Here is a 22,537-nt window from a genome sequence, read left to right on the forward strand (position 1 = left end):
AACTCAGATATAATAACACAGAGTAACTCTAAATTGCTTCAGTCACAGCTGTGCAAACATATGTGTGTGTACATAATTTCATGTACAAACACCACAGAGCTCACATAGTCCACACAGCACACACATACACACACAAGGCACACATGTGCACATACGAGCTCTTTCATCTTACCATGCTTTTCTAGTACATCTAGTAAATCTCACGGTGCTGTTCTTAGTGTGTACTAAATTAAATGAACATCCTGCCACACTTAGTGGTCCAGAACTATCTAAAAGGTTGATTTACTGAGTCATAGGTTAATTTTCCATTTTTAATTCCATCAAGTCTAGCAGCTACTGGGGTGCTGAGCTCCAGCATTTATCTTGCCCTTTATGATCTCAGTAAATTCCTTTGACCTACTTTGTTCTGTAAACATAAGCAGGACCAGAAAGCATTTGGTATGTATGACATAATGGAAAAGTGATGTTCTGCCTGATGTGGGTTTTTTTTGTGATTTTTCTCACCAAGGCACAAGATATTGTTTTGATAATGTCCTACGAGGAGATAGGCAGGATTTGGCAGTCTGTTGTTCTCTCTGAATGCATCAAGGTCTGTTAAACTGATTATGTTAGTTTCAATATACAGTAGATGGGCTCTTCTAAAATTTTTTTAAGCAGAAGTAAAAACCTAATTGATTATCATACTCATTTTATAACTTCACTGCTCATTACTCCTCTCCACTTTAATTACATGTGCAGTGTGAAATAATCAATTCCTGCCATTAGCAAATAGAACCCACAAGACCTCATTATCCCCAGACTCATTGCTTCGGTGTTCAATTAGCCATTTTTATGGAATAGTTTTGTTTTATGGAAGATTGACACCGTTTAAGGTCCCATTTTTCACCAAGTGGAGGGAGGCAGGAGATGACAGTGCTGTAGGTGGTGGCTCATGTGTCCAAGGAGAGAGATTCCCTTCAATCTTCGTTATCCACGGTCAACAGTCTGAACCTGCCAAAGGTTCAAATGCAAGATAGCCACCTGACTCCACTACAACAAATGTTCGGTGTCTCCTTAACACTTTCTTCTTTCCATCTTTCCCTAATGCCTAATAGTAAAAACTTATGGTGGGAGCTGGGGGTGCTCTGCCCAAAATTTCCTTCTTTTCCCCTCAACTTGAAATTGTCTGAGTTATAGTGTCATTTGGGTAAAGGAGATAACCTTTAAAAGGTTAAGCTAGGCATAGCCATCATTCTACCTTAGTGTGTTTCGTTTGGTCACCTCCTTTCTTAGCTGTGATAAATGACACACTTGGGTAGGATACTTCAGTACAGTATGGATGCCTGTTTCCTCTGGCCTGGAGAGCAGGAGCATCAGCCAGTGGAAGAAAGATAGGGCCACAGTGTGGGAGGAAGGGGAATGAAATTTGCTACTCTGAAATGTTGCTACCCACCTTCCTCTGCTCCCAGGGCCCCTCCAAGTCAGATACGACTGTCATTTACCTGAGAGTTAACTCCTGCGATTTTAGAGGTCAAGAAAGAGCAGGAAAGGGGTGAGGGGAACCAAATAGAGTCAGCTGGCTTTCTGGTAATTGGAAATCTAGGCAGTGTGTCATTAAGGCCCACCCATGATTTGCCATGTACAGCCACTATAGGACTTTTCTAGGATTTTTCTTTGTTGCGTATGGCAACACATCCATAAAGCTTAGCAAGAACGATGCCATAGAATTTTTAACTTTTAATTTCACAAGTAATACTTGCACGTGTTTTCCTTTTAAAAAATGAAAACATTACAAGTAACACTAAATTTTCTTTGACAACTCACCCCAGTCTCCCAGGCTTCTCCCACTTTCCCAGTAATAACTGGGTATGAGATCATTTCCTTTATTTATTTATATTTAAATAATATATACATTACTTTAAAAATATGTAAAACGTATAACTATTTTATTTGTATTTATATAATATAAATAATATGTTAGATATTTTATAACATATAAGTATGACATAATATTTTACATGTAATATATAAGATATAAATGATTATATATTTTTAACATGTATTTACTATATAAATATATATCTATTTAACATATATAATATATAGTTTTCTCTTTATATATCCATTGAGACATATAACATTATTTTATGTGAATGTATCTGAATATTTTTTCATAAATTCATTTATTCAAGATTCAGTAAATATGTAAGTGCCTGCTCTGTACCAGAGCCCTGTGTCCACATGACACATTGTAGTAGACACAGGTTGCATATCTCTTACCCAAAATACTTGAAACCAGAAATGTTTCAGATTTTGGAATATTTGCATTATACCCACTGGTTGAGCATCCCTAATTCAAAAATACGAAATCCACAGTGCTCCAGTGAGAATTTCCTTTGATCATCATGTAGGTGCTCAACACATTTCAAATTTTGGAGCACTGTGGATTTTGGATTTCCAGATTAGGAATGCTCAACCTGTACTATTATTCTGAAATTACTTATTTTCCTCCACTCAATATGTCTTGGAGGTTTATCCATTTTCATACATATAGATCCATCTCAGTGATTTTATTAATGCATAAGTATGATATCTCACAGTCGACTTAGATATTCTCATACTGCTGGAATTATTGTCTTGGAATTTGACCGAGCCTTCCTCTGTCCTGCTGAGTGTTTCTCCAGAGTCAGCCAGCAGGGGAAAGGGACCCCCGGTCGCTTTTCCTTCCCTCTCACAGTGGGAGCGGTGGACAAACCACATCTCCTATGTGACTTTGTGATGACCTGTTAGTCGTATTCCGGGTTGTCACACCAGACGTGCTATATAAGAGAAGTGTTCGAGATGGCTTTTTCTATTAGGATAATGCATGAAAGGTTTAATGATAAGAATCAAAATAGGAGTGGTGACAAGGAGAGTAGAAAAGGAAAAGAGTTGTGGGCAGGGGACTTGTGAAGGGGTGGCAATAAGCCGGGAGGAATACATCTGGACCACAGCAGCACGCAAAGATGATTGCGCCCAAGCAGAGGGCCCAGAGTGGGCCAAATTTGCGTGGGTACAGATCAAACGCCAGGGGAAGGTCTGTTTTGGTGTCAACTCCTATTTCTCACTTTCCGAAATGGTTGCTATTCATGATGTTTGTTATCTAGTTCTCTTTTTAAATCCTCCTGAACTGTGAAAGCCTACATTCCTGTTTCTAGACATTCGGGTTTGATAAAAATGTGAAAAAGCCTTTCTGTCTGAACAAACAGAATGAGGCTTACAAGAAGATCCTCAAGAATGGGATGAAATCCAGTCCTCATAATTGAAATGTTTTCCTTACCTCATTCTGATCCACATGAATTTAATGTGCATTATATATAAAAGGTTTTTCATATAGTTTTGAAAAATTAGTAGGTTTCATAATGTTATTTTTCCAGTTAAGGTTTCAGAGCATTAATTTTATTATAGGTCTACTTCATCACAATTTAATGTAAAAACACATTACTTAAGCTTTCCTTTGGTTTGTTCACTTTAATCATCGGTGAAAACAATGCTGGTCTTTCTATCATTAATCAAATTTTGATCCACAAACAAGTGTTACATTATTTTCCATTTGTCCATCCATTCATTTAACCTGAAAATGTTTAAACCAAATAGTAGGGAAAACCATCTCCAGGAAAAACAGAAACAAAAAAAAAACAGCCTTGAGTTTGAACGATTACTTTTGGAAATTTCATCCAAGTAGTTTTATAAATGAGATAATGAAAGACATGTCATTACATCTTTTTTTCCCTATATGACTGTTATATACAGCCTCTATATATGTTTGTCAGCAAGGAAAATATTAGTGGGTGTACTAAAGTTTGAGTAATTTTATTTCTTTGTATTACAAGGTTATTCCCCAGAATGCAAAAATTAAATCTTATACATTTTATGTGTATGTATATGTGTAACTAATAGACATTGAGAGAACTCATTTGCATTCTCTTCCAATTCTGTGCCCGACGTTAAAGAGGTTTTTCTGACTATGTCAATCTCACATGTCCTCCTTTCTGCTTAAATGCTGATGGTTGCTGCATGGGCGATGCTAGATTACAGCTGGTACCAGGGAGATAAAGGACAGAGATTGTTCTTTATTTGAGCCATTTAACTTCCCAAAGGAAAGAGAAAAACACCAATAACAATAAAGCTGTTCTTAAAATCTTCAACTTTTCACAAGTCACATGCCTAGATCTAGACAGCCATTTTTTGAATGCCACTGTTGGGGGAGGATCCCGATCTTGTGGGAACTGAAGCTTATGCAATTTGGGGGATCCGCTTTTAAGGAAAATAATATAAAATTATGAATTCAAAAGTAGATATGAAGTTGGGTGCTTATGTAAGTAATGAAAAAAGAAATCAATCACAGCAAATTACTAATTGTAAAAAGCTAACAAATAACAAAATCCAGAAAAAAATTTTAATTCGTTAAATGCTTGATATATCTCTATAACACTTTTTCTCAACATTTTTTGTTGCCAAATCTTTGATCACCACTTTATATAAAAACTTTTTTGTAATATTATTTTCCATAGAGAGGATAGAAAGATTACTCAAATTTTCTAGTGTGGTTGGCCAAAAGTTGTTTAGAAACCCACACATTCAAACCTTGTTACTATTCCAGTACCAGAATCCTAGAGTACTGGGTGCCATAGGGTGTGTTCATATCATAACAGACTGGTAGACCTGGCATGTTGCAATTCTAGGGGAGAAGGCACAGTGGGTGGAAAATGTACAACTAGCAGTGACTTAAGCATGAACAGAAGCAACTAAGAACTACACAAATATATCACCCCAAGCCCAGATTAAATGCTCCCCTCAGTCAGATCCTAAAACTGCCCGTTGTCACTCAGCACTCCACACTTCCAGACTGGATGGAAACCTGATGGAGAGGGAAGTCTGAATGGGAAGATCCAGAGGTTTTCACTGATTGTGATTACACCTCATGACCATGTGCCCATACTACTAAAACCCTCTCAGGGGCCCATGCAAGTAAGGAGCCCTGAAGCTTAAACTTCCTTAGCTTCAAGGTAACAATGTCTCAACATATTGTGGATTGTGGTAAGTGGGGACTGAGTATGTGGAAGTAATCAGCCTGCCAGTACCTGCTACTTGCATGACTTAGGCAGGCTTAGGCACATGGGGGTCCACTAGGGAGGAGGAAAAGGAGGAAGCTGCTGCAGATGCCACAGGCACTAGGAGAAACTAACATAGCTGCAGGCTGGCTAGCCCAGAAGAGCAGTCAGACCATTTGCTGTAGGATCTCAAATGTCATGACAAACTTAGATGGGAACCCTAGCAGAAGGCCAGGTGTTATGAACAGAACAACAAACATGAATTCTGTAGTCAGGAAGACCTGGGTTAGAATCATCTGTATGCCCTCAATAGCTATGTGACTTTGGGCAAATTATTTAACGTCTCTGAGCCCCATTTCCTTTATTTACATAAAATCTGAAGATGGTACCTTCCTCTTTAGGTTATTGAGGAGCTCATTGGAGACAGGGGTAATACACATATAAATGTGCCTGGCTCATGGTACCAAATTTTAGTGGATTTCTTTCCAGAAGGCAAGCAAAACTCAAAGTCAGAAAGGGAGCATTCACATTCCTATAGATCTTCATAATCAGTCAATTTGCAGTAAGACTATAGTCTGTGGCTACAGGTGCAAGAAAGAGAATCTAGGCCTCTGGTTGAAAGGATCTGCAGGAGTCAGGACAGATGTCAGGGTCACAGCCAAGGTGACTGAAGCTTAGGGTGGGCTTGTATTCTGATGGGAAATGAAAGTAGTTAGCAGAGAAATTGGGAGAAAACTCTCACACATAACCTGTGCCAGCATTGAGGGAGTAAGGGAAATACTGTGACACAGAGACACACAAGCCTAGGCTCACTGCTGGGAATTCAACAACCCTGACTTGGGAGTAGCAAGACTAGCCTCAGACCTCAGCAGCCAAGGCTATGAAGTACAGCCTATTGTGGTCAAGACAAGTACGGGCTGTAGGTTCCAGATCCCACACGACTGGAGAAGACTCCAGATCCCACACGACTGGAGAAGACAGTTAACTGACAACTTTCAGAAAACCCAGAAATACCTCCCTTCTTTAGGGATCACCAGCATCACAAGAAGATGTCCAAAGGACAGCAATTAAAACATGCACAAATTCTTATATTAGATAACAAAAAAGGACAAAAGAAAATAGTATAGTTTTTAAAAAATAGTGTTTCTAAACATCACCACTACCCTTCAGTCTCTTGGCAGAGGCAGAAGGTTCTTTCATTTCTGATTCTTTATACTGGCAGCCTCTGGAACCATTCTGTGTAGTCCATTGGTTATCAAAATTTTTTTTATTTTTTATTATACTTTAAGTTCTAGGGTACATGTGCACAACAGGCAGGTTTGTTACATAGGTACACATGTGCCATGTTGGTTTGCTGCACCCATCAACTCGTCATTTACATTAGGTATTTCTCCTAATGCTATCCCTCCCCAAGTCCCCCACCCCACAACAGGCCCCAGTGTGTGATGTTCCCCTGCCTGTGTCTATGTGTTCTCATTGTTCAACTCCCACTTATGAGGGAGAACATATGGTGTTTGGTTTTCTGTCCTTGTGATATTTTGCTGAGAATGATGGTTTCCACCTTCATCCATTGTTCCTGCAAAGGACATGAACTCATCCTATTTTATGGCTGTGTAGTATTCCATGGTGTACATGTGCCACATTTTCTTAATCCAGTCTATCATTGATGGACATTCGGGTTGGTTCCAAGTCTTTGCTATTGTAAATAGTGCCACAATAAACATACACATGCATGTGTCTTTATAGCAGCATGATTTATAATCCTTTGGGTATATACCCAGTAATGGGATGGCTGGGTCAAATGGTATTTCTAGTTCTAGATCCTTGAGGAATCACCACACTGTCTTCCACAATGGTTGAACTCATTTACACTTCCACCAACAGTGTAAAGCTGTTCCTGTTTCTCCACTTTCTCTCCAGCATCTGTTGTTTCCTGACTTTCTAATGATTGCCATTCTAACTGGCATTAATGGTATCTCACTGTGGTTTTGATTTGCATTTATCTGATGACCAGTAATGATGAGCATTTTTCATATGTCTGTTGGCTGCATAAATGTCTTCTTTGGAGAAGTGTCTGTTCATATCCTTTGCCCACTTTTTGATGGAGTTGTTTTTTCTTGTAAATTTGTTAAAGATTTTTGTAGATTCTGGATATTAGCTTGGTCCAGAGCTGAGTTCAAGTCCTGGATATGCTTGTTAATTTTCTGTCTCATTGATCTGTCTAATATTGACAGTGGGGTGTTAAAGTCTCCCATTATTATTGTGTGGGAGTCTAAGTCTCTTTGTAGGTCTCTAAGAACTTGCTTTATGAATCTCGGTGCTCCTGTATTGGGTGTGTATATATTTAGGATAGTTAGCTCTTCTTGTTGAATTGATCCCTTTACCATTATGTAATGATCTTTTTGTCTCTTTTGATCTTTGTTGGCTTAAAGTCTGTTTTATCAGAGACCAGGACTGCAACCCTTGCTTTTTTTTTTGCTTTCCATTTCCTTGGTAGATCTTCCTCCATCACTTTATTTTGAGCCTGTGTGTGTCTTTGCACATGAGATGGGTCTCCTGAATACAGCACACCAATGGGTCTTGACTCTTTATCCAATTTGCCAGTCAGTGTCTTTTAATTGGGGCATTTAGCCCATTTACATTTAAGGTTAATATTGTTATGTGTGAATTTGATCCTGCCATTACGATGCTAACTGGTTATTTTGACCAATAATTGATGCAGTTTCTTCATAGTATTGATGATCTTTAAATTTGGCATGTTTTTGCAGTGGCTGGTACCAGTTGTTCCTTTCCATGTTTAGTGCTTCCTTCAGGAGCTCTTGTAAGGAAGGCTTGGTGGTGACAAGCATTTGCTTGTCTGTAAAGCATTTTATTTTTCCTTCACTTATGAAGCGTAGTTTGACTGGATATGAAATTCTGGGTTGAAAATTCTTTTCTTTAAGAATGTTGAGCTGGGCACGGTGGCTCATGCCTGTAATCCCAGCACTTTGGGAGGCCGAGGTCGGTGACTTATGAGGTCAGGAGATCGAGCCCATCCTGGATAACACAGTGAAACCCCATCTCTACTAAAAATACAAAAAAAAAATGAGCTGGGCGTTGCTGGGGTCTGTGCCAGGGGTGGTGGAGAATGAAAGAACACACAAAAGACAAAGACACACAGAGAACATGGCGGCCGCGCTCAGAGCCTCCACCTCACTTTATTTATACTCCATAAACCCCACGTCAGCAGAAAGAATGCAATGCAAAACAAACTTTCTTTTCCCAGATGTAACCTTCTACTCAGTTTTTTGTTTCTATGCTCTTCCTTATCTGCCCGCCTTCTTGGCGCCTACGGGAGTTCATTAAAAGTTCAATTGGAGATACTGTCCTTGAGCCCTATCTATTCTCAGCATACTGTTTTCAAAGGCCCCTGCATTCCCCCCCCCCCTTTTTTTTTTGTTTTGCCTCAATCCTAAAAAGGTAGCCCATATTTGTTCTTGTGTTTTCTTTTGTTTTTGGAGGCGACGGAGGGAGCATCGAATCACCAAAAGAAGTAGACCCAATCCAAGTGCCCAAAGCAATATACTTCCAGAGATTGTAGAAATCCATGTCTTCATCTGGGTCCATGGGTTAAAGGCAGCAAGGCGCTGACCCAGCTCCTGAAGGGTTACAGCTCCGGACAACACATGTAATTGTCGAAATGCCTCGGAAATGTTCTGAGTGAGCTCTTGGATGTCCAAACTAATATTTTTGTGGCCTATTAATAATTTTTGGATTACGGTCCAATTTTGAGAGATGTTAAAAAGCACAGGCGTTACACAAAATTGAGTGGAGTTCCAATCACATTGTAATGTTATCCAAGTACTGAGGACAGTGAGCTGATCTCCAAGCCATGTCAAGGCTTGTTCCATGTTGTCCAATCTTTCAGCAAGTTGAGAATCAATGTTTCGTTGTTGAAGCCATAACCGGTGAGATTGTTCGTGCCATTGCTGCACAAATTCAGCATTTTGTATGCTTTGATGAAGAGCGAGCCCTGCTATGACCTCAGTGGAGATGATGGCGACAAGGCTCATCACCGAGGCAATTATAAGTCCAAGGGCACGGAGGGTTCGCTGGAGAGAAGTCCAAATCTAAGTCTCAAGAGGTGATGCCCCCCACGGTCGCGTAAGGTTAACAGGTAGCCAAATTTCCTTACAAGCCCTGAGGATATAAATATCCTCAGTAAAGTTGTGCCACCAGGAATGATTGAGGCAAGACAAAAATGTACACGTATCTGTACAATTAACAATCCCCGTATCATTATCCCATGTCAAATTCCCTGCTAATAATAGGTAGGGCTTACGGACACAAGCAATAGATATCAGGAGGTATTTCGATATAACTGAATATGAAAGGAGTCATTCGGGTTAGAAAGATTAAGGGGCATATTCCCCACAAAAGTGCTAATGGCATCGCCTGCAGCTAACAACTTCCAAAAATAACTCTGTACTTCAGGCCTCCTTCACGCCATACCAAGGTTTCATTACTGTTAGCAGCAATACTTTTATTTACCCAGTGTCATTTCAAAGGTATGTGACTAAATTTTGTTTGAAAATCACCGTGCACACTTCAATCAGTTATTTGCATCCCATTGTATTCTAATAAAATCCAGGGTTTAGTTCCCCGACATTGTTGTCACTCCAGCACCTCAATATTAGGAGAAACCTCTAGAATAGGACAAAAAAGTAAAGAACTAGGAATAGTTTCATTACTATATACAGTATGATTATATTAAAAACTTCTAGTTACAATAATAACAGTATTAGCAGCCACATAACTATGATTATAACGAACAGCCCAGGCTTCATGCGATCTTCGGAGACAATGAGAACTATTTCCCATACATATTGGAACTCCTTCCACTCCAAATTGATATGTGTTGTTTATAATTCCCGTTTCCCATTCTATATTGTCCTTGTCTATATAGGGGGACGGCATCCAAGTAGTGTCATTGGTGAAAACCTTAATTTCCGCCTCCCCCCAGGCGACTCCCTGATACAAGGGCGGAAAGGGAATATAAGTCCAATATTCATACAAAGCCTCACTAAGAGAAATAAGTCCTCTGCCAAGGCACATCCAACAAAGGAAGAAATGCATGCTGAATCCAGTTTTCTTTTCAACAGGGTTTCAATCATCTTGTAGGAAACCACTCAGGTCCGCTCCCTGTAAGGACAAGAGCATAGCCCCGTCCCTGTTTTAGAACTTGCCCTTGAACATACTTACCTTCTTCTTTAGGATACCAAACCTTTAAACTGTCAGCGGGGACTATCACCGAGGGAGGTGAGGAAAGATGGGTTACGGCAGCGGAATCTTGCAATTGTCTCCATTGATTCAAAAAAATTAAGGTAAAAAGAACCTTCAAAATCTGGTTTCAAAATCTGGTTTCTGGGGGGCTCATTTCCCCCTTTTTGTTTTGTTTTAATAGTTAAGTTTTTTTTTGTTTTTTTTTTTTAATTTATTTATTATTATTATACTTTAAGTTGTAGGGTACATGTGCATAACGTGCAGGTTTGTTACATATGTATACTTGTGCCATGTTGGTGTGCTGCACCCATCAACTCGTCATTTACATCAGGTATAACTCCCATTGCAATCCCTCCCCCCTCCCCCCTCCCCATGATAGGCCCCTATGTGTTATGTTCCCCTTCCTGAGTCCAAGTGATCTCATTGTTCAGTTCCCACCTATGAGTGAGAACATGCGGTGTTTGGTTTTCTGTTCTTGTGATAGTTTGCTAAGAATGATGGTTTCCAGCTGCATCCATGTCCCTACAAAGGACACAAACTCATCCTTTTTGATGGCTGCATAGTATTCCATGGTGTATATGTGCCACATTTTCTTAATCCAATCTGTCACTGATGGACATTTGGGTTGATTCTAAGTCTTTGCTATTGTGAATAGTGCTGCAATAAACATACGTGTGCATGTGTCTTTATAGCAGCATAATTTATAATCCTTTGGGTATATACCCAGTAATGGGATGGCTGGGTCATATGGTACATCTAGTTCTAGATCCTTGAGGAATCGCCATACTGTTTTCCATAATGGTTGAGCTAGTTTACAATCCCACCAACAGTGTAAAAGTGTTCCTATTTCTCCACATCCTCTCCAGCACCTGTTGTTTCCTGACTTTTTAATGATCGCCATTCTAACTGGTGTGAGATGGTATCTCATTGTGGTTTTGATTTGCATTTCTCTGATGGCCAGTGATGATGAGCATTTTTTCATGTGTCTGTTGGCTGTATGAATGTCTTCTTTTGAGAAATGTCTGTTCATATCCTTTGCCCACTTTTTGATGGGGTTGTTTGTTTTTTTCTTGTAAATTTGTTTGAGTTCTTTGTAGGTTCTGGATATTAGCCCTTTGTCAGATGAGTAGATTGCAAAAATTTTCTCCCATTCTGTAGGTTGCCTGTTCACTCTGATGGTAGTTTCTTTTGCTGTGCAGAAGCTCTTTAGTTTAATGAGATCCCATTTGTCAATTTTGGCTTTTGCTGCCGTTGCTTTTAGTGTTTTAGACATGAAGTCTTTGCCCATGCCTATGTCCTGAATGGTACTACCTAGGTTTTCCTCTAGGATTTTTATGGTATTAGGTCTAACATTTAAGTCTCTAATCCATCTTGAATTAATTTTCATATAGGGAGTAAGGAAAGGATCCAGTTTCAGCTTTCTACTTATGGCTAGCCAATTTTCCCAGCACCATTTATTAAATAGGGAATCCTTTCCCCATTTCTTGTTTCTCTCAGGTTTGTCAAAGATCAGATGGCTGTAGATGTGTGGTATTATTTCTGAGGACTCTGTTCTGTTCCATTGGTCTATATCTCTGTTTTGGTACCAGTACCATGCTGTTTTGGTTACTGTAGCCTTGTAGTATAGTTTGAAGTCAGGTAGCATGATGCCTCCAACTTTGTTCTTTTGACTTAGGATTGTCTTGGAGATGCGGGCTCTTTTTTGGTTCCATATGAACTTTAAAGCAGTTTTTTCCAATTCTGTGAAGAAACTCATTGGTAGCTTGATGGGGATGTCATTGAATCTATAAATTACCTTGGGCAGTATGGCCATTTTCACGATATTGATTCTTCCTATCCATGAGCATGGTATGTTCTTCCATTTGTTTGTGTCCTCTTTTATTTCACTGAGCAGTGGTTTGTAGTTGTCCTTGAAGAGGTCCTTTACATCCCTTGTAAGTTGGATTCCTAGGTATTTTATTCTCTTTGAAGCAATTGTGAATGGAAGTTCATTCCTGATTTGGCTCTCTGTTTGTCTGTTACTGGTGTATAAGAATGCTTGTGATTTTTGCACATTAATTTTGTATCCTGAGACTTTGCTGAAGTTGCTTATCAGCTTAAGGAGATTCTGGGCTGAGACAATGGGGTTTTCTAAATATACAATCATGTCATCTGCAAACAGGGACAGTTTGACTTCTTCTTTTCCTAACTGAATACCCTTGATTTCTTTCTCTTGCCTAATTGCCCTAGCCAGAACTTCCAGCACTATGTTGAATAGGAGTGGTGAGAGAGGGCATCCCTGTCTTGTGCCAGTTTTCAAAGGGAATTTTTCCAGTTTTTGCCCATTCAGTATGATATTGGCTGTGGGTTTGTCATAAATAGCTCTTATTATTTTGAGGTACGTTCCATCAATACCGAATTTATTGAGCGTTTTTAGCATGAAGGGCTGTTGAATTTTGTCAAAAGCCTTTTCTGCATCTATTGAGATAATCATGTGGTTCTTGTCTTTGGTTCTGTTTATATGCTGGATTATGTTTATTGATTTGCGAATGTTGAACCAGCCTTGCATCCCAGGGATGAAGCCCACTTGATCATGGTGGATAAGCTTTTTGATGTGTTGCTGAATCCGGTTTGCCAGTAGTTTATTGAGGATTTTTGCATCGATGTTCATCAGGGATATTGGTCTAAAATTCTCTTTTTTTGTTGTGTCTCTGCCAGGCTTTGGTATCAGGATGATGTTGGCCTCATAAAATGAGTTAGGGAGGATTCCCTCTTTTTCTATTGATTGGAATAGTTTCAGAAGGAATGGTACCAACTCCTCCTTGTACCTCTGGTAGAATTCAGCTGTGAATCCATCTGGTCCTGGACTTTTTTTGGTTGGTAGGCTATTAATTATTGCCTCAATTTCAGAGCCTACTATTGGTCTATTAAGGGATTCAACTTCTTCCTGGTTTAGTCTTGGAAGAGTGTAAGCGTCCAGGAAATTATCCATTTCTTCTAGATTTTCCAGTTTATTTGCGTAGAGGTGTTTATAGTATTCTCTGATGGTAGTTTGTATTTCTGTGGGGTCGGTGGTGATATCCCCTTGATCATTTTTAATTGCGTCGATTTGATTCTTCTCTCTTTTCTTCTTTATTAGTCTTGCTAGTGGTCTGTCAATTTTGTTGATCTTTTCAAAAAACCAACTCCTGGATTCATTGATTTTTTGGAGAGTTTTTTGTGTCTCTATCTCCTTCAGTTCTGCTCTGATCTTAGTTATTTCTTGCCTTCTGCTAGCTTTCGAATGTGATTGCTCTTGCTTCTCTAGTTCTTTTAATTGCGAAGTTAGAGTGTCAATTTTAGATCTTTCCTGCTTTCTCTTGTGGGCATTTAGTGCTATAAATTTCCCTCTACACACTGCTTTAAATGTGTCCCAGAGATTCTGGTATGTTGTATCTTTGTTCTCATTGGTTTCAAAGAACATCTTTATTTCTGCCTTCATTTTGTTATGTACACAGTAGTCATTCAGAGCAGGTTGTTCAGTTTCCATGTAGTTGAGCGGTTTTGATTGAGTTTCTTAGTCCTGAGTTCTAGTTTGATTGCACTGTGGTCTGAGAGACAGTTTGTTGTAATTTCTGTTCTTGTACATTTGCTGAGGAGTGCTTTACTTCCAATTACGTGGTCGATTTTGGAGTAAGTACGATGTGGTGCTGAGAAGAATGTATATTCTGTTGATTTGGGGTGGAGAGTTCTATAGATGTCTATTAGGTCTGCTTGCTGCAGAGATGAGTTCAATTCCTGGATATCCTTGTTAACTTTCTGTCTCGTTGATCTGTCTAATGTTGACAGTGGAGTGTTGAAGTCTCCCATTATTATTGTATGGGAGTCTAAGTCTCTTTGTAAGTCTCTAAGGACTTGCTTTATGAATCTGGGTGCTCCTGTATTGGGTGCATATATATTTAGGATAGTTAGCTCTTCCTGTTGAATCGATCCCTTTACCATTATGTAATGGCCTTCTTTGTCTCTTTTGATCTTTGATGGTTTAAAGTCTGTTTTATCAGAGACTAGTATTGCAACCCCTGCTTTTTTTTGTTCTCCATTTGCTTGGTAAATCTTCCTCCATCCCTTTATTTTGAGCCTATGTGTGTCTCTGCGTGTGAGATGGGTCTCCTGAATACAGCAGACTGATGGGTCTTGACTCTTTATCCAGTTTGCCAGTCTGTGTCTTTTAATTGGAGCATTTAGTCCATTTACATTTAAGGTTAAGATTGTTATGTGTGAACTTGATCCTGCCATTATGATATTAACTGGTTATTTTGCTCGTTAGTTGATGCAGTTTCTTCCTAGCCTCGATGGTCTTTACATTTTGGCATGTTTTTGCAATGGCTGGTACCAGTTGTTCCTTTCCATGTTTAGTGCTTCCTTCAGGGTCTCTTGTAAGGCAGGCCTAGTGGTGATAAAATCTGTAAGCATTTGCTTATCTGTAAAGGATTTTATTTCTCCTTCACTTATGAAACTTAGTTTGGCTGGATATGAAATTCTGGGTTTAAAATTCTTTTCTTTAAGAATGTTGAATATTGGCCCCCACTCTCTTCTGGCTTGTAGAGTTTCTGCCGAGAGATCTGCTGTTAGTCTGATGGGCTTCCCTTTGTGGGTAACCCGACCTTTCTCTCTGGCTGCCCTTAAGATTTTTTCCTTCATTTCAACTTTGGTGAATCTGGCAATTATGTGTCTTGGAGTTGCTCTTCTCGAGGAGTATCTTTGTGGCGTTCTCTGTATTTCCTGGATTTGAATGTTGGCCTGCCCTACTAGGTTGGCGAAGTTCTCCTGGATGATATCCTGAAGAGTGTTTTCCAACTTGGTTCCATTTTCCCCCTCACTTTCAGGCACCCCAATCAGACGTAGATTTGGTCTTTTTACATAATCCCATACTTCTTGCAGGCTTTGTTCATTTCTTTTTCTTCTTTTTTCTTTTGGTTTCTCTTCTCGCTTCATTTCATTCATTTGATCCTCAATCGCAGATACTCTTTCTTCCAGTTGATCAAGTCGGTTACTGAAGCTTGTGCATTTGTCACGTATTTCTCGTGTCATGGTTTTCATCTCTTTCATTTCATTTATGACCTTCTCTGCATTAATTACTCTAGCCATCAATTCTTCCACTTTTTTTTCAAGATTTTTAGTTTCTTTGCGCTGGGTACGTAATTCCTCCTTTAGCTCTGAGAAATTTGATGGACTGAAGCCTTCTTCTCTCATCTCGTCAAAGTCATTCTCTGTCCAGCTTTGATCCGTTGCTGGCGATGAGCTGCACTCCTTTGCTAGGGGAGATGTGCTCTTATTTTTTGAATTTCCAGCTTTTCTGCCCTGCTTTTTCCCCATCTTTGTGGTTTTATCTGCCTCTGGTCTTGATGATGGTGATGTACTGATGGGGTTTTGGTGTAGGTGTCCTTCCTGTTTGATAGTTTTCCTTCTAACAGTCAGGACCCTCAGCTGTAGGTCTGTTGGAGATTGCTTGAGGTCCACTCCAGACCCTGTTTGCCTGGGTATCAGCAGCAGAGGCTGCAGAAGATAGAATATTTCTGAACAGCGAGTGTACCTGTCTGATTCTTGCTTTGGAAGCTTCCTCTCAGGCGTGTACTCCACCCTGTGAGGTGTGGGGTGTCAGACTGCCCCTAGTGGGGGATGTCTCCCAGTTAGGCTACTCAGGGGTCAGGGACCCACTTGAGCAGGGAGTCTGTCCCTTCTCAGATCTCAACCTCCGTGTTGGGAGATCCACTGCTCTCTTCAAAGCTGTCAGACAGAGTCGTTTGCGTCTGCAGAGGTTTCGGCTGTGTTTGTTATTGCCCTGTCCCCAGAGGTGGAGTCTACAGAGACAGGCAGGTTTCCTTGAGCTGCTGTGAGCTCCACCCAGTTCGAGCTTCCCAGCAGCTTTGTTTACCTACTTAAGCCTCAGCAATGGCGGGCGCCCCTCCCCCAGCCTCGCTGCTGCCTTGCCGGTAGATCACAGACTGCTGTGCTAGCAATGAGGGAGGCTCCGTGGGTGTGGGACCCTCCCGGCCAGATGTGGGATATGATCTCCTGGTGTGCCTGTTTGCTTAAAGCGCAGTATTGGGGTGGGAGTTACCCGATTTTCCAGGTGTTGTGTGTCTCAGTTCCCCTGGCTAGGAAAAGGGATTCCCTTCCCCCTTGCACTTCCCAGGTGAGGCAATGCCTCGCCCTGCTTCAGCTCTCGCGGGTCGGGCTGCAGCAGCTGACCAGCACCGATCGTCCGGCACTCCCCAGTGAGATGAACCCAGTACCTCAGTTGAAAATGCAGAAATCACCGGTCTTCTGTGTCGCTCGCGCTGGGAGTTGGAGACTGGAGCTGTTCCTATTCGGCCATCTTGCTCCGCCCCAATAGTTAAGTTTTTAAAGTTAAATTTGCGCACTCGATGATGGCTTGACCTTGACTGTTGCCCAGGATACCGGTGATATGTTGAATATTGTATTGCTGTAAGAAAACTTGTAATTTATGAGAGACATAAGCAGGGGCATTATCAGTTTTAAGTATAAGAGGAATGCCCATGATGGCGAAACAAACTAAGAGATGAGTAATAACAGAAATGAGAAAAGGTATCAATGGTATGATGAACATTTTAATCGTCCAAAAGAAGGGACATCTCGTGAATTAACCCCAGGATGGAAGGATGGAATGCTCAAAGGAGCACAGGAAGGACAAGCTCGAATAAGAGAACGAGCTTGTTTATGAGTTAAACGAAACCATCGTTGAAGGCCAGAACTATTAGTGTGATGTAGAGTATATTTTTGTTCTGCAGCATGTAGGTGGCCGATTAAAAGCAAATCAATCTGAGTATTACCATGAACTAATGGTCCAGAAAGTTGAGAATGAGAACGAAGATGAGTGATGAATAAAGGAGCTCGACGTTGGCTCAAAGTAAAGGATAACAAAGAAAAGAATTTCTGAAGAGAAGAAGTAGCACAAAGAGGTAAAGTGGCCTGAGAAATATAAGAAGTAACATAAATGGCGTATTGAGAATCACTAATAATGTTACAACCAGTAGTAGGGAAATCAAGTAAGACCATGAGAATAGCAAACAATTCTCCCTATTGCACCGAGGGATAAGGATAAACTGTAACTCAAGATTGATGAAGCTTCTTGCCAAGAATCAGAAGTTGCAAGAAGATAAGTGATCTGACTATGAGTGAATCGAGAGATAATTAAGGAAGGATCTCCTCCCCAAAGTTGTCGACAGTGATGCCATCCTTTGTTGATCAGTTCAGCTAAACGATTGATATAGTAGCCAAGCGTTTAGATATTTTATTGGACAAAAAGATCCATTTTAGTGGTCGACTAGTTTGATGAATCATTCCTGTGGGAGAAGGTAAAGTATGAAATAAGCAAAAGGAAGGGCCTTTTGAAGTTGCTCTTCAACAAGCTGGAGTTCCTGTAAAGCCAAAGGAGTTAAATGGCGTGAGTTGTCCAAGTGACTGTCTCCTTCTAGAATAGAAAAAAGATGTTATAACTGATATGTTGGTATTCCTAAAACAGGACGCATCCAATTAATGTCTCCTAGAAGCTTTTGAAAATCATTTAATGTTTTTAAATGATCACGTCGAATTTGAATTTTTGGGGGTCGAATATTTTGTGCCCCCAAGGTATAACCTAAATATTGAATAAGAAAATCCAGTTAAATTTTTTCTGTGGCAATATTAAGTGAGTAGAAAGAAAGCTGAGTTTGTAATGATACAAAAGCATCTTGCTGCTTTTCTCTGGTTTTAACTTTGTGGGATAAGGGCAGGATTAGGAAGACCAGGCTGTAAACTTTCCCTAGGTTTAATGTAAACATTTATAGTTTTAAGACAAGACAAAGACGGGAATTCCATGCAGAAATACGTGGCTTTATATTCCTCTCAGCCATTTGTTTTTTGACTTACTCTTTTAGAGTCCTAAGTATTTCTTTAAATAATGGTGACTGTTTCACCTAAATAGGAGTGGTGGCTATGAGTTTAAAGGATTGTAGCCCATTTTGAACATCTTATTTTTGGCAGCTGAGGAAATATGAGGAATGTTTAAAAAAGCAGCAAATTGTTGTGAAAGGTCTTGTTCCCAAAAATTAATATTGATAGGAACAATATAAAAATTAAAAAAAACACTTGACCTTGTTGACCTTTAGGACCGACACAGGTTAAAGGTTCTACGTCTTGATAAATCACAGAAGCAGCACCCAAGCCAGTGAGTATAACTGAAACTTGTCTTTTTTCCCATTGTATAGGCCACTAATTTAAACAAATAATAGACATATTCACCCCCGTATCAATTAACTCTTTTAAAACTATCCCATTAATGTGCAATGAACATAAGGGCTTTTGATTAGAAACTAAAGTTTCCCAAAAAACAATTTTTTCTGTGCTACGAAACCCTCTCTATTGAGAATACGTTCCCCTGCCTCTAGGCGTATAAATTGTGAAACTTGTACCAAAATAAAAATTTTATTAGTAACATCATGTCCTTTTGGCAAAGGGCCACACACTCTAATAGCTAATTTATATACTCCTCTATTAGGAGACAAAGTATAAGGCTGAGTAATAGCTAAGTCAGCAGCGGCGCTCTGCTTAGTTGCTGCATAAAGTTGAGAAACTGGGGTAAGGTGTGGGATCCTTAAGGAGGACTTGAATTTATTCCTTAATGTTGTAGGCCATTGCTCACTGAATATTGTAGTAGACTTGTATTGTAATTGTTGGGGCCCCAAGCCTGTGGGCCCCGGCTCCCGTTTCCCAGGAGAGGAGACAGTAAATTTCCACTTTTATCAGTTTTGGAACGACATTTATTTGTCCAATGTCGACCTTTACCACAATATTTGTACACCTCTGAAGGCAGCTTTCTGCCTTGAGGGATAAAAGTGTTCAATTTTTATGACATTCTTTTTTGAAATGTCTAGGTTTACCACACTGAAAGCAAACACCTTGTTTGTTATTTCCTTTTAAGGCTTTAGACAAAGCTCCAGCAAATAATTGAGCATTATAAATAGCCCCTCCAACACTAACACAAGTTTTAATATATTTATCTAAATTGGCCCCATTGGCCTTTAACGATTTTAACAATTTTTAACAGTCAGCATAAGCATTTTTAAAAGACAATGTTTGTAACAAAATTTTTGAAGCAAGGCCAGCACCCACAATTTTGAAGACAGCATCCTGAAGACGGGCTACAAAATCTGGATATAGTTCATTTGTGCCCTGTAAAATCTTCACAGAGGAAAGGGAACATTTTCCTGTTATCTCTACCTTATTTCAGGCCCTTAAAAACAAAGTCTTGATTTGAGTAAAGGCAACATCATCTAAACCAGCCTGAGCATTAAGAGTAGCATATTGGCCCATGCCTGTGAGTTGTTCCTCAGTGGGTCCAGGGGGATGACACATAATATTTTTCCTAGCCTGTACATGCGCCTTGTTCATTTACCAGCTGTGCAATTGTAACCACTGAGAACGATCAAGAAAAGCCTTCCCCAAAGTCTTCCAGTCTATAGGAATTATCAAATTTTCTGATGAAAAATATCAAGAAGACCAAGGATAAAAGGAGATTGAGGTCCATAGTTAGAAATGGCAGCTTTCATTTCTTTTTAAAAATTTAATTTGTAAGGCATTAAATTGGACATCATTGCCACCATTTGAAAACTGAGCATTAGGAGCAAAAGAAGCACAAATAATTGGAAACAGATCCAGCTCCTTAAATTTTTTTTTTAAATTAAAAGTATATATAATATATAATAATACTCATATCCCCAAATATAAAGAATCTCAACATATTAATAAGAAAAGGCAAATAACCCAACCAAAAGTAGCAGAACAAGGAAATGACCATAAACCTATATGTCTAACATCATTACTCACTAGGAAATATGTATATTAATACCAAATTGAGAATCATTACATACACAATACAATGGTTAAAATTTAAAAACACAGAAAATATCAAGAGGTAGTTAATGTGTTAAGCAGCTCGAATACTCAACTTCTGTTTGGAGTGTAAATTGGTGGAATCTATGCACCCCTATAACATAACAATTTCCTAGCTGGGGTTATTAATACTATATTAATATTAATAGTTAATATTAATGTGCTTATTTATTAACTATTGAAATACTCATAATATTTTAACAAACAACAAGATATACATATACACTGGTTTTGACATATTAAACAGGTGTTTAGTATAAATTTAAAGTATGTCTGATGTGAACAGGGCTTCAACTTTGCCAAACAAAGGTAAAGATAAGGAAGCCGGCGGGTTGGAGGCACTGGAAAATCCTCTTTTAACAGGGCAGAAGGAAAAGAAACAGGGAAAGCTCACAAAGGTGAATTGGAAAAATGTATCTGTAATATTTGTTGAAGCATTTCCATAATACACTGCATATCAGAATTTCCCTTAGAAGAAGGAAGAGCTGGCTTTTTCTCTTCTCCCCCTTTTGCTACCCCCACCATCCTCTGTTATCCTGGCACAAATGGGCTCCATTTCAGATTTATTTTTTATTTTTTTTTTCCAAATCCTCAGATACCTTTCCTCCTGTGGCTACATTACCACACTCTGAATCAGTCTCAAGTAACTCTAATGTCTGAGTGATAGAGTCACACAAGGTCCACAATTTTAGAGGCATAATATCCCCTAACTGGAGAGCTCTAAGCAGAGTTTTTACTACCTGTAACCATTCTCTGCGATTCAGCTGCACTTTAGTCTGATACTGAAACCAGTAACAATGTTGTTCAACATGGGCAAACAATCACTTCAAAGTCTTTTTCTTTCACTTCTACTCCTATAGACAGCAATAGTCCTTGAAACAGCCGTAAATATTCTGAGGCCAGAGAGATGGAATTCCCCATAATGAAAGCTTAAGAAGGTTCCCCTTAACAATATCTGGGCCTTACCCGCCCCTAGGGGGTTCCCCTTCTTGTTCTCCCCTACTCACCCGTGCTGACCCTGCTCGCTGTGCCACTTGCTGGGGTCCGTGCCGGGGTTGGTGGAGAATGAAAGAACACACAAAAGACAAAGACACACAGAGAACATGGCGGCCGTGCTCAGAGCCTCCGCCTCACTTTATTTATACTCCGTAAATCCTACGTCAGCAGAAAGAATGCAATGCAAAACAAACTTTCTTTTCTCAGATGTAACCTTCTACTCAGTTCTTTGTTTCTATGCTCTTCCTTATCTGCCCGCCTTCTTGGCGCCTACAGGAGTTCATTAAAAGTTCAATTGGAGATACTGTCCTTGAGCCCTATCTATTCTCAGCATACTGTTTTCAAACGCCCCTGCAGGGCGTGGTGGCAGGCACCTGTAGTCCCAGCTTTTTGGGAGGCTGAGGCAGGAGAATGGTGTGAACATGAGAGGCAGAGCTTGCAGTGAGCCAAGATCACGCAGCTGCACTCCAGCCTGGGCAACAAAGTGAGACTCCATCTCAAAAAAAAGAAAAGAATGTTGAATATTGGCCCCCACTCTCTTCTGGCTTGTAGGGTTTCTGCCGAGAGATCCTCTGTTGTATGATGGGCTTCCCTTTGTGGGTAACCCGACCTTTCTCTCTGGTTATCCTTAACATTTTTCCTTCATTTCAACCTTGGTGAATTTGACAATTACATGTCTTGGGGTCACTCTTCTTGAGGAGTATCTTTGTGGTGTTCTCTATATTTCCTGAATTTGAATGTTGGCCTGCCTTCCTAGATTGGGGAAGTTCTCCTGGATAGTATCCTGAAGAGTGTTTTCTAACTTGGTTCCATTCTCCCCGTCACTTTCAGGTACACCAGTCAAATGTAGATTTGGTCTTTTCACATAGTCCCATATTTCTTGGAGGCTTCGTTCATTTCTTTTCACTCTTTTTTCTCTATTCTTGTCTTCTTGCTTTAGTTCATTAATTTGATCTTCAATCACTGATATCCTTTCTTCCGCTTGATCTAATTGAAGCTTGTGTATGCTTCATGAAGTTCTCGTACTGTGTTTTTCAGCTCCATTAGGTCATTTAAGCTCTTCCCTGCACTGGTTATTCTAGTTAGCCATTTGTCTAACCTTTTTCCAAGATTTTTAGCTTCCTTGCAATGGATTAGAACATGCTCCTTAGCTCAGAGAAGTTTATTAATACCAACCTTCTGAAGCCTACTTCTGTCAACTTGTCAAACTCATTCTCCATCTAGTTTTGTTCCCTTGCAGGAGAGGAGTTGTGTTCCTTTGAAGAAGACGCACTCTGGTTTTTGGAATTTTCAAC

At 39.8% G+C, this 22,537-nt stretch overlaps 1 protein-coding gene and 2 long non-coding RNA genes across 13 annotated transcripts in view; 1 reads left to right on the plus strand and 2 right to left on the minus strand.

Moving 5' to 3' along the window:
- Positions 1 to 22,537, plus strand: part of KIF6 (kinesin family member 6) — a 389,626-nt gene that overhangs the window by 199,276 nt on the left and 167,813 nt on the right. The window lies entirely within an intron of this gene.
- Positions 1 to 22,537, minus strand: part of LOC144340361 (uncharacterized) — a 221,736-nt gene that overhangs the window by 179,531 nt on the left and 19,668 nt on the right. The window lies entirely within an intron of this gene.
- LOC144340362 (uncharacterized) lies at positions 8,228 to 21,358 on the minus strand. Its single transcript, XR_013416423.1, has 2 exons — positions 21,254 to 21,358; positions 8,228 to 10,253 (listed from the first exon to the last, which is right to left on the minus strand). It is a non-coding gene; the product is annotated as an uncharacterized LOC144340362 (long non-coding RNA).

The sequence above is a fragment of the Macaca mulatta genome, chromosome 4 (genome assembly GCF_049350105.2).
Source record: "Macaca mulatta isolate MMU2019108-1 chromosome 4, T2T-MMU8v2.0, whole genome shotgun sequence".
Classification (NCBI taxonomy): Eukaryota; Metazoa; Chordata; class Mammalia; order Primates; family Cercopithecidae; genus Macaca; species Macaca mulatta.